The 12808-nt window shown below is 42.8% G+C and overlaps 1 long non-coding RNA gene across 1 annotated transcript; it reads left to right on the top strand.

The window, feature by feature from the left end:
* The first annotated feature begins 257 nt into the window (after nucleotides 1-257).
* Nucleotides 258-11672, top strand: LOC140702560 (uncharacterized). The gene is made up of 3 exons (XR_012081765.2): nucleotides 258-692; nucleotides 1547-1609; nucleotides 10771-11672. It is a non-coding gene; the product is annotated as an uncharacterized LOC140702560 (long non-coding RNA).
* Nucleotides 11673-12808: the final 1136 nt, after the last annotated feature.

The raw sequence follows: 12808 nt of genomic DNA, 5'->3' as shown, positions 1-12808 counted from the left end.
AGGCCACAAATTACCAGAGGACCCCAGGTAAGGTGGGAAAGAATCCAGACAGAAGCACTGGAGAGCCACTGACAGTCTAGTAGGATCCCACGTCTGCTGGGTATTGGTTCTAAGCCCTGCAGATGCTGGGGCTTGGAACACAGACTATCACAACCTCTAGTGAAGGCTATAGATAACATGGCCTCTGGCTCCTTCTAGTGGCAAGTTTTGGTAATGACATTGTAGCAAGATCTCTAGCAAAGGCATGGTCTCTGGCTCCCTTTAGTGGCCTGTTCTGGTAACTTCACCATTAGAGATATAAATTTTCAGGATTTTTCTTTTAATATTTTCAGACCGTGGATAAGTGAATCAGTGGATAATGGTCCTGTGGATCAGGGAGTCCTACTGTACGTAAATGGATCATGAGTCCGATCTTGTAGAATACAGCTTCCTATGTAAACTTCTCCACCAGTGGGCATTCCATCTTCTTCGGGGGGAGAGGAAGGAGCAATTCTTGCAGGGGGGTGAGCGGCTTCTTCTCGCCCATCCTCAAACTTCCGTTTTGAAGTGTACACGGAGATAACCTCTCAGTAAAACACGGCTGGACCTCATAGCTGTTCCAGAACATCCCCAACCTTGGGTGCAATGGGGATTCACAAGGCGTCTCATTTCCTCCTCGGTTGACCTTAAGAAAGGAGCTCGTAACGTGGAAGGTAAGCAGCCAGATCCGTAAGGGATGTTTGATTTAAACAGAATATAATAGTCCTGTGTCCTTTTGGGGGTGGGCGGATATGTTAAGACAGTTTTATTATTGCAATTGCCCTTTCATAAAGTTCCAAGTGCAACGAAATCTCGTCGATTCCTACGTTGCTCTGAGAAAAATCTGTCTTCCGCTGTAATTTCTATTCATGCAAATTACAGAATTAAGCATCAAGGCAACCCACACCGACTAATACTGATTTACACATGAATTGCTACAGATTTTATGTCTTACCACTCCAAGGTTTCAGAGAGAGAGAGAGAATGAGAGAGAGAGAATCCATAGTATTTGCAAGTTAGGTTTTGCTTTCTAACAGCTTGCATTAAGGCAGAAAAGAACCCCCAGGAGAATTCATAAATAGGTGCCAGAATGTTTGCCGATACTCGGATATTATGGATCTTCCTATCAATCTTCATATGCATTTATTCATAGTATAAAATAACATCAGTTCTTGTGAGCGTGTATCCTTTTATGCAAATTATGCCTTTCCTTTTCATGAATAGATGAATAAGAGGGACCAGTCTTACACATTATGTTCTGAAATTCACACCCTTTACACCAAATCGGAATACAGTGGTGCCTTGCTTAATGATTGCCCTGCATTATGATGAATCCGCTTTACGACGATCTTTTTGCGATAACAATTGCGATCGCAAAATGAGGGTCCAAATGGGGGAATATCGCTTTGCAATGATTGGTTCCCTGCTTCGGGAACCAATTCTTCGCAAAATGATGTTTTTTAAACAGCTGATCGGCGGATTCAAAATGGTCACCGGGTAATTAAAATGGCTCCCTGTTGTTTTTTAGGGACGGATTCCTCACTATACAGGCAGCGAAAATGGCCGCTATACGGAGGATCTTCGCTGGATGGTGAGTTTTTACCCCATTGGAACGCATTGAACGGGTTTCAATGTGTTTCAACAGGGCTTTTATTTTCATTTTACGATGTTTTCACTTAACGGCGATTTTCCTGGAACAGATTATCATCATTAAGTGAGGCACCACTGTAATTTTTTACATTTGTGAACTCAATGAAGTGAGAACCCCAAATGGCTATAGCTTTTTTTTTGTTTTTGCACTGGTTAGGGTGAAATTTAGGGGAAATCGGGTGGTGAGTAGCTCCCATTTTGGACTGCTTGTGTTACAGTCCAGTTCCAGCTAATTTTTGGCGACAACAAGAGATACAGTAGTACCTCGGTTTACGAATGCCTTGGTTAACATAATTTTCGGTTTACGAATGGAAATCCATAGAACATATTGCCTTGGTTTATGGGTTTTTTTGCAATACGAAGGAAGTTTCTCCAGGATGCATTGTGCCTGGAGGTTTATAGCGCCGCCACGTTTTGGTTTATGATTTTTTTTGCATTACGTAACATTCCGGAGAACGCATTAAATTCGTAAACCGAAGTACTACTGTATAAGAAATCGTCAAGCAGCATTACCTTGGTCTGGGCCCAATCCCAACTTTTTTGGCCCAGTGGCAGGGCTACTTTTGGGGGGAAGCTTGGCTCGAGCAATGGGAACCATACCACGTAGGAACAGAAGGACACCTTGTACCCAGCCAAAACAAAAAACTTTCCAGCTAGATCCAAAAAAATCCCGCTCCAGGATCTCTCAGTATGAGCTTTTTACCTCAACTCAGAATGTTCCCTCTAATTCAATTCAGAATGTTCTTTGGACCAACTGATTCTCCAGCTGCTTCTTCTGCTCCGTCACTGCATTCCCCCCCCCCCAAGAAATATGAATTACTGCGGGATCAGTATCCACTGATTGACTTATCCATGACCTGAAAATATTAAAAATATTTTTTAAAAAAATCCTCTCTCTATATATATGAAGTTACCAGAACTGGCCACTAGAGAGAATCACAGATCATGCTATGTGGAACATTTGCTAGAGAAATCCATTTCCATTATGTCATTAACCAGAATGGGCCACTAGAGGGGGATAGAGACCATGCAGTGTTTGCTATTATAATAGTGTTTGTTATAATCTGCATTTTTCAACATCCATGGGGGCAGGGAGTTTGGTACGGATCCTTCATGAATATAGGGATCCTGTACATGAATTATTTTCATGCCAATGGTATCTGAGGGATCAGTGAGAGGTGGCTTCTTCTAGCCCTCAGTGTGTTTCAGGTGGAATCTCTTGGCTGCTGTTCTAAAGTTTCCTGCTCAGTAACATCCCATCCCCTGAGATTTCAGGGCAAGAACAGAATATCATGAGATTGGGCTTTGTGAGGCCACAGAGGTGGCCACAGAGGTGGGGGAGGAAAGAATTGAGTTGGAGGCTGGAACTGCTATTAGGGCAAGAATAATGGGTGGGGGCATGATCAAAGTGAAACTCAACTTGGCAAATAAAGAAAGCGAAAGCCAAGGAAAATACACTTTCTTTTTCTTTTGCTAATCAGGCAAGCAGCTGTGATGAGATGGGTTTTTGAGTTAAAATCTTTTAAAGGCATATGGGTTTTGTAATTAAGAAATAAGCCAGAGAGGTTCCATTTTGTTTCTTTGTATATAGTATCTGTGCTATGCTGACAAGTTGTTTTCTAGGCGAGCAGAGAGAATGTTATTCTGAAGGCCTGAGAAAGGACTCTGTGTGATTAGATAGATGGAAATTGTTGTGACTCTTTGAGAAACCACCGTAAACCCAAATAACATCTGCTGTGTATGAGAAAGAATTCATGTGATGTAACAGGACTGTTTGCCTAGTAACGAACTCTGATTGGATGACATCGTGGGAAGGTGCATTAGGCCCTTGCCAGTTACTCTTGAAAAAGGAACTTTTTACCTATGGACATTGTCTTTCCAAGACCGACCTTTCAGTGATTCGTGACCTACACTTCAGCCATTTGGGACTTACCCTGATGTCTTTAGAGAGAGTTTGGTGGCCTACCTACATGGACTGGTTTCTATGCTTTGCTGGATTACTTTTGGACTTATGGGATTTTCCTAAGGACTGTGCATGGACTATTCTCTATGGACTGTTACCTATGGAATATTCCTTATGGACTTCTTTTCTTGGAATACTCCATATGGACTATGCTCTTGTAATTTTGTAAGGACTATGGTATATTTACTGGATTCTTCTTTTCTAAGGACTATGGGACATATAATGGATTTTTACTTTTGTTTAGGGATTTTTATTCTATAGTATCACTGAGGACTATAGCCTTGTTATAACCTACTTGGATTATTTTGTTTACTAATGATTTCCTGGACTGGAACTGTGTTTTATTCTTTTTAATGGCTTTTTGGGTTTTTGAATACTTTTCTATTTTTCATGTTTTCTTTGCCTCACTACATCTGTGTAACTAAACAGCACAATGCTAATTTATTTGTTTTGGTTTAATTTGGCTTAGTAACATGCTTTTTCTTTAATAAAATAAAGATTATAAAACTCATTTGGTTTCCTGAACAGTACACTTGCCATAGGGTCATCTGAGAGTGCTGCCTTGGCCTAGCTTACTTAGAGTCCTGTCAGTGGTGCAAGTTAAGTCTAAGGACTACAAAGCCCACTTGACCTTTTCATAATAATATCTGAGAGTACCAGGGTGTTCTTATGTGGGCAGACTTGTGAGAAGGAGTGTTGTAGCATGGCTGGCTGGATTGGACTCTTTCAGCTCATTTTAGCATGTGCAAACTCCTGATTGCTCTCTGTCCAAGCTTACACGTGTGTTTTCGAACCCGTGTTCGTCACATGGTGGCAGCTGCGCGATGAACCACGTGCTGGGTTTTGTAGTACCTCAAGATGACCAATTTTTGTTCTATCTAACAGCTTGAGTGACTCTGATCCACAAGCTAAGTTTTGATTGCAGTGGGACACTGAGGCTTCAAGGAGCTAGGTGCTTCCCTGGGTGTAAACAGTAATTTCCTAGGAAACACTGTTTGCCAGCAGTTAGATCTAAAGGCTGTGGTGAGAAGTGTTAAATTTTCAGGCTGTGGTAATGTGTGTTAGAATCTGGGGTGCTCTTTTAAGAAAGAGATTCCCAGTGGGACAAGCAAACTGTTAGGAAACAATTGAATTTAATCAGTAGGCATGTGCAGGTTGTTACAACGTTGTAGTGAAGAAATTCCAAGATGCATGTCCTTTATTTTTGGAGTGCTTGCACCCAAGTTGAGCAGGTCATTTCACAATCTTAGGATTACATAAATGACTCTGACTACATTGTTTTGGAACTTGCATCCAGGTTTTTTGTTTTTGTTTTTGGCCTAAGTGTACTCCTATAATCTTAGGATTTGCCGGAGCACCTGGCCGTGTTCCAGACTAGCTCTGGGTCTCCCCACTACGATCTTAGGATCTGGCAGGAGTACCTAGTTGCATCTGGCTTGGCCTAGAGTCATGCCCTATGATCTCAGCATCTGTCGGGATGACCTGGCCCTAGGGGTATCTATCTGCACCCAGTTCAGACATTGATCATCTCTGTAACTTTAGGGTTCACAGAGTGATCACAGTTTTTCTTTTCTCTTCCTTTTGGATTTTTCAGTATTTTGGTTTTGGCAGCTGTCTGGCCTCTCACAGACCTTAGGGTCACCGAAGGGACAGCAGTTGGTCAGAAGTGCAGAAGAGATTTTAATTTTATTTTGGTTTGGCAGCTGTTTGTTCTCTCGCCTATCTTAGGATAGCAGAAGGGACAGCAGTTGGTCAGAAGTGCAGAGGAGATTTTTAAATTTTCATTTCTATTATTAGAAGTTTTGTTTGCTGACCTAGCCAAGGCTAGAGTGCCAGCAGAAATGGAGGAGCAAAACCAGTCTAAAACCGTGGATATACTCTTAGAAGTGGCTTCGGGATTTTTCGAGCAAGCCAAGCAGAAAATTAGGGAAAGAGATTTCCTGATACGTGAGCTTTATCAGGAAAACATCCTTTTAAAACGTTTTCTTAGCACAGAACCTGGCTTGATGCAATGGTTTTTCCAAGTTCAGCAGGGTTCCTTTGGGAATTACTGCAACGAGACGCTCCAAACAATTGGGAGCAACCCTGAGATGCAAGATGTTTGTGTGGAAAGAGTTAACGAGGCCCAGTGGAATGCTAAGGAGCATTCCAGAGAAGACAGCGATTCATCGTCCGTCCAAACAGAGGATTCACAGGCCCTGGAACCGCGCGCAGAGGAAGGAATGCAGGAAAAAGTTTCCCGAGAAGCTGTGTCCTTGAGGAAATTAACATCGGGCGACCAATGCAGTGCATTGGAAATCAGCTCAGCACCAACCTCAGCTCTTACTCAGAGCATAGGACAGGTGAGAAGTTCTGAAATAATTCGGGATGAGACTATGGGTTTGCCAGGACTTGTGTCAGCAGATCTTGATGCATGTCAGATCTCAAACAACCCCCCTTCTCTTAGCCCAGAGGGAACAGCGAAAGCAGACCCTGTTAGGTTGGCAGAGACCCCATGTAATTCATGGCAGTTCGGAAGTAAAGAAAAATACCAAGGGGGTGGCCTACTCAAGGTACCGGAAATCATATCTGAAAAATTTGGCCCAGTACCACAGTTAATCTTCTCAGAAAGATCTTTAGAAAGAAAAGCAGAGGTTTGGGACAATACTTATTTTCAACAGCCTATTTTCCAAGGAAGTGGTGAGAATGCTGATACTGTTTCTGAGGCTATGCAGAGTACTCCCGAGGGAACTTTGTTGCAACAGCGGCCTCTTGTGACCAAACCTGATAGCACAGCTAATTCAGCAATACATGTGTCCAGGGGTGTGGCATTTCTGGACCAAGGCGTGGAAGGCATTGATCAATTTGGCCCAGGACAGATATTGGAGCCTGTGTTAGCTAAACCCCAAAACGTCTTCTCGAATTCACCGGGAGAAACTGATGTGGTGAAACTTTTTATTACAGTCAATGAAGGATTTACTGCTGTTTCTGTTCCTATAGATCTAGAAGGGTCTAAGGGCAATTTAGTGTCTGGAAATGTTGAAAGGCTTTATCAGATTTTAATTAAAGAGGAACATCGCCCTTATACATCATTTAATTGCCCTCAGGGAATTTACCAACTCAGAAAACTAGCACCTGGAATGGAAAATACCTATGTTACTTTTCAGAAATTGGTTGATGAATTGTTGGGTGATTTCTGTTATGTGATTGGCTATGTAGACAACCTTGTAATTTACAGCCCTGATCCAATTCAAGCAGACCAAAATGCTTTGTCATTCTTAGAGAAACAGAGACATCGAAGCCCAAGATTAATGCAGTGGTATTTCGGATTGCAAAAATATGATTTTGATGCTAAACATCTACTTGAAAAGGAGGCTTTAATTCCTCACTGTTTATCTCGAATGTTTAGTGCAGATGCAAGGGGAGAAAATGGCTAGAATTGTTAAAGCTCTGATGTTTAGTTTTCTTGGTATTTTGTATGACAATGTTCCTGAGCATACATAGAGTGTTTTCACTATGATTACTACATATCAGTATATTGGGTTGTCAAGTTATTATGATGTTAACCCTGGTTTCACTATTTTACTGTTTGATGACTAGAGTATTATCTGAGCATATGCAGAGTGTATAAGTATAAGTATATTAACTTGTTTGTTCTTCTGTTTTTCAGACTAGTAGAAGTGTCTAACGCAAATTTCTCTCATGTATGGTAAATACTGTAATTATAATAGTTCTTATGTATCAATTGTTTTGCTATTTTAGGAATCATATTTGAAATGTATTACTTTATGTTCAAGTTAATATCTTTCTCTATTTTGTTAATGCTTACTTATGACATCTCATCTTATTCAGTTATCAAAATTAAAACTTAAATTGTTTAGGAATTTTGTTAATCTTCAGGGGGCTTGTGATGAGATGGGTTTTTGAGTTAAAATCTTTTAAAGGCATATGGGTTTTGTAATTAAGAAATAAGCCAGAGAGGTTCCATTTTGTTTCTTTGTATATAGTATCTGTGCTATGCTGACAAGTTGTTTTCTAGGCGAGCAGAGAGAATGTTATTCTGAAGGCCTGAGAAAGGACTCTGTGTGATTAGATAGATGGAAATTGTTGTGACTCTTTGAGAAACCACCGTAAACCCAAATAACATCTGCTGTGTATGAGAAAGAATTCATGTGATGTAACAGGACTGTTTGCCTAGTAACGAACTCTGATTGGATGACATCGTGGGAAGGTGCATTAGGCCCTTGCCAGTTACTCTTGAAAAAGGAACTTTTTACCTATGGACATTGTCTTTCCAAGACCGACCTTTCAGTGATTCGTGACCTACACTTCAGCCATTTGGGACTTACCCTGATGTCTTTAGAGAGAGTTTGGTGGCCTACCTACATGGACTGGTTTCTATGCTTTGCTGGATTACTTTTGGACTTATGGGATTTTCCTAAGGACTGTGCATGGACTATTCTCTATGGACTGTTACCTATGGAATATTCCTTATGGACTTCTTTTCTTGGAATACTCCATATGGACTATGCTCTTGTAATTTTGTAAGGACTATGGTATATTTACTGGATTCTTCTTTTCTAAGGACTATGGGACATATAATGGATTTTTACTTTTGTTTAGGGATTTTTATTCTATAGTATCACTGAGGACTATAGCCTTGTTATAACCTACTTGGATTATTTTGTTTACTAATGATTTCCTGGACTGGAACTGTGTTTTATTCTTTTTAATGGCTTTTTGGGTTTTTGAATACTTTTCTATTTTTCATGTTTTCTTTGCCTCACTACATCTGTGTAACTAAACAGCACAATGCTAATTTATTTGTTTTGGTTTAATTTGGCTTAGTAACATGCTTTTTCTTTAATAAAATAAAGATTATAAAACTCATTTGGTTTCCTGAACAGTACACTTGCCATAGGGTCATCTGAGAGTGCTGCCTCGGCCTAGCTTACTTAGAGTCCTGTCAGTGGTGCAAGTTAAGTCTAAGGACTACAAAGCCCACTTGACCTTTTCATAATAATATCTGAGAGTACCAGGGTGTTCTTATGTGGGCAGACTTGTGAGAAGGAGTGTTGTAGCATGGCTGGCTGGATTGGACTCTTTCAGCTCATTTTAGCATGTGCAAACTCCTGATTGCTCTCTGTCCAAGCTTACACGTGTGTTTTCGAACCCGTGTTCGTCACAGCAGCCATCTAGGAAATACTGCCCCCAAACCCTCTTGCACAGCTACACCAGTAGTGTAAATTTTGCCAATCAGCCCAAGTTAAAAAAAAATCACAGTGACATTATAAGTTGCAGGTTGAGTCATACAATTCAATGTGTGACTAATGTCTGCAGTGATTTGCTAACTTGGGGCAACTCACCCCATATGTTACACTATCAGTGCTAGGCCAGCATAATTGGGTAAGAGGATTTGGGCCATTCTCTGCAAATCTCTCAAGTGAAAACCCAGGCTTCAAACCAACGTTAAACAAAAGCATCAATCCTTATCCAGCCCTACTCATCCTCAGACTTGGCTCTCTGTCTTGAAAATTTAGGAAGTACCTTTATTCTCTGAGATGGCTGGAATTCTTCTGTGTAAATTATACCACATAAGACTGATTCTGTCACTAGCCAGGAAAATTTTCCAGCAATCAAACATTTCCTACTTTTGACCCGAGGTAACTTTGGCTCCTGTGTAACACTGTTCATCATGGGGAAGCTGTGGGAGCTGTGGGACGGGAGGAGGAGGTCTTTAACTATTGAAAATTGCCACAGTCGATAAAATCATACACTGAATTGCCACCATTGACAGGTGAAGTGAATAGCATTGCTTATATCACTACAGTGGCACCTGTCAAGGGGTGGGATATATAAGGCAGCAAGTGAACAGTCAGTTCTTGAATTTCATGTGTTGGAAGTAGGAAATATGGGCAAGTTAAAATAGCTAACTTTGACAAGGGTCAAATGGTGATGGTTAGATGGCTGGGTCAGGGCATCTCCAAAATGGCAGGTCTCAATGGGTGTTCAGTGGTCCCTACCACAAATGCAACGAAGGACAACCGGTGAACTGGCATCAAAGTCATGGGGTGCCCAAGGGTCATGGATGTATGTGGGGAGCAAAGGCTAGCCCATCAGACCCAATCACACAGAAGAGCGACTGTAGGTCAAAATGATGAAAAATGTAATGCTGGCCAAGACAGGAAGGTGTCAGAACGCACAGTGCATCACAGTTTGCTGCCTATGGGGCTGTGTAGCCACAGACTGGTCAGAGTGTGCATGATGACCCCGTCCATTGCTGAACGCACCTACAATGGGGCCACGAGCATCAAAACTGGACCATGGAACAATGGAAGAAGTCTGATGAATCGCGTTGTCATTTAGATCAAGTTGGATGGTTAGGTGCATGTCCATTGTGTACCTGGGGAGGAGATCTCAGCAGGGTGCATTGTGTGTACAGTGGTGCCCCACATAGCGACGATAATTCGTTCCGAATCGTCGCTATACGGGGCAAAAAACCCCACAGGAACGCATTGAAACCCATTCAGTGTGTTCCTATGGGGGATAAATTCACCGTTCAGCGAAAATCCTCCATACGGCTGCCATTTTCGCTGCCTCAGTAAGCGAGGAAACCGTGTGAAAACGCTACAGGTGGCCATTTTTTCTTCTGGCAGCCATTTTGGAACTGGCGATCAGCTGTTGGGGAAACATCGCAATGCGAATTCCCCCCATTAAAAACATCGCATTGCGATCGCAAAAGCAATCGCAGAATCCGCATTGCTATGCGGATTCGTTGTTAAACAGGGCGCTCATTATGCGAGGCACCACTGTACATTGATCAGCCACAACACGAACCTCCCTCCCGCCTAATATTGTGTAGGTCCTAGGCTAGCTGGGAGACTCTGAGAGCTGACGTGCCCAAAAGTTAGCTTTTCCAGACTCTCAGGAGGACAAGTGTGACCTTAATGTGAACATTAAGCTTTTCATAACATGAAAATGGTCCGGCAGAAACTATATTAATGCTAATATTAACGTTAAAATCCAGATCTGCCTTTAGGATCCTGAGTATAATAAAGGAAGGGAAGGAAGGATACATTGAGTGGCACTTAATCAGTTGTAAAGAGGCATCCGAACACGTGGTTGCTTATTCCTTAAGTCTTTGTTTTCTCCTTTCCTAGGAGGGAACGAGGAAGCTATGGTTCGGCACAGGCTCCGAAGCGCACAGCTCCTTTGTGTATTCACCTGCTAAAATGTTTAGCCTCCTGGTGTTCCGTTGTGACTCTCTATTAAAATTCATGTTGTCGTGTAGCAGCAGTTTGCCTATCCTTTAAAAAAAAAAACGAAGAAGAAGAAATAAGTAAACAACATGACACCCCAGCACACAGACACGGAAATAAAACGATGATTCTATTATCATTGTATTATGGAACAGGACGGTAAGCCTTCTTTGAGTGTTTCCCGAGGAGAGAATGCAAATAGCAGAAGAGGAGAAAGACGGTGGGGCGGGGAGTGGAGACAGAGAGGGAGAGGGAGACAGAGAGGGAAGCAAATAAAGCCTGTTGAAAATGTATGAGAGTTGTCATTTGTACAAGCATTAATATTTAATTTCCTCTTTTCACAGTCTATTACCTCTTGGATTTGCGAGATGCCAGGTTTCTCTGAGTCTGGAGGAAGGGTGGGTGGGATTCTGCAGCCCTGAGATGCCCTCTAATCCCATGGAGGCTGGCGGCAGTGCATTTGCTCCGGGTTTGAGTCTGAACTCTAGGGGAAGGAAGCCAAGGCACTGAATTGAGTGCAGGGATTAGAGTTCAGCACTTGGACAGCTCCCATGTAGTTTGAACTTGGGATGCATCCATCATCAATGCAGAGCGGTTACACCAGTTTGGAAGTAGTGGGGTGGCTGGAGACATGGAGACCTTTAACCCAGAGATGGTTTCTTGGTGACTTCCAAATTGAACTGGGAGGTAGGATTGGCTTAGGACAGTGGTTCCCAACCTTGGGTCACCAGGTGTTCTTGGACTGCAGCACCCTGAAGCTTTCACCACTAGGTGTGCTGGCTCTGGTTTCTGGGAGTTGCAGTCCAAGAACACTGGGGTTGCCCAAGGTTGGAAAACACTGATATAGGTTGTTTCCTTAAGGACAAGACAAGGTCCCATTGTTAGCATCTCCCTAACTGGATGGCTAAATCCCACATCAACAAACAACCTTACAGGTACTCCTTTTGTGAAGTATAGTTCCCCTCATCCCCGAGACAGGATGGCCACCAGCTGAGGTAAAGGCAAGTACTCAGAGGAGTTCTAGGGGTTGTCTAAGAAAGGAACCAGCTCTGTACCGTATAACGACGAAATCGCATAGCGATCTCTTTTTTGAGATTGCTATGCGATCGCTTACCGATGGCCTCTATTGCCAAAACTCGCATTGCAAAGATCGGTAAGCATTTCGCTTACCGATCTTTGCATTGCGATGCCGGGAAATCAGCTGTTAAGCGGTTCCAAAATGGCCGCTGGACGACCCAAAATGGCCACCGCAACCATTTTCGCACCCTGCCCTCGCTTACCGAGGGTGCGAAAATGGTGACGCTATGAGGAAACTTCACTTAACGGTGAGCATAGAAGCCATTGGAACGCATTAAACTAAGTTTAATGCGTTCCAATGGCATTTTGCGTCCCGTTTAGCAATGTTTCCTCAAAGCGAGGGTTAATCCGGAACAGATTAACCTTGCTATGCGGGGCACCACTGTATTGTCTAATACAACTAGCGGGGGGGGGGAACCAAGGTGTAATGCATGTGTTGGCAAGAGACTGGCTTAGGGAATTCAAGGCTCCTAGTAGAGATGGGTGCAAGTAAGAAAAACAGTATTTATTTATTTAATTTATACCCTGCCTATCTGGACAACCAGACCACTCTAGGTGGCTAGAGTGGTCTGGTAGTCCATTCAGTGGCTCATGGTGGTCCGTAGTCATTTTTTGGGTTTGTGTTAGGGGGTCTACCTGATCCTGCCTCTTTGTCTTGCCACTTCCGTCTCCTCTGCCACTGCCATGAGCTTCAGAAGTAGCGGCAGGCTCCTGGCAGGACCATTGCCTCTGCTCATAGACTCATCAACTGAGCGGTGGCCGCATGCTCAAGGAGCAACGGCCTGGCTTCCCATAGCCGGCTGTTGCCACTGCATATGCACCCGCCACCCAGCTGATAGGCAGGTGCAGGAGAACAGATAGT

Source organism: Pogona vitticeps, chromosome 13, assembly GCF_051106095.1.
Source record: "Pogona vitticeps strain Pit_001003342236 chromosome 13, PviZW2.1, whole genome shotgun sequence".
Lineage (NCBI taxonomy): Eukaryota > Metazoa > Chordata > Lepidosauria > Squamata > Agamidae > Pogona > Pogona vitticeps.
The sequence above is the reverse complement of the archived record's forward strand: the minus strand, read 5'-3'. Positions and strand labels throughout refer to the sequence as shown.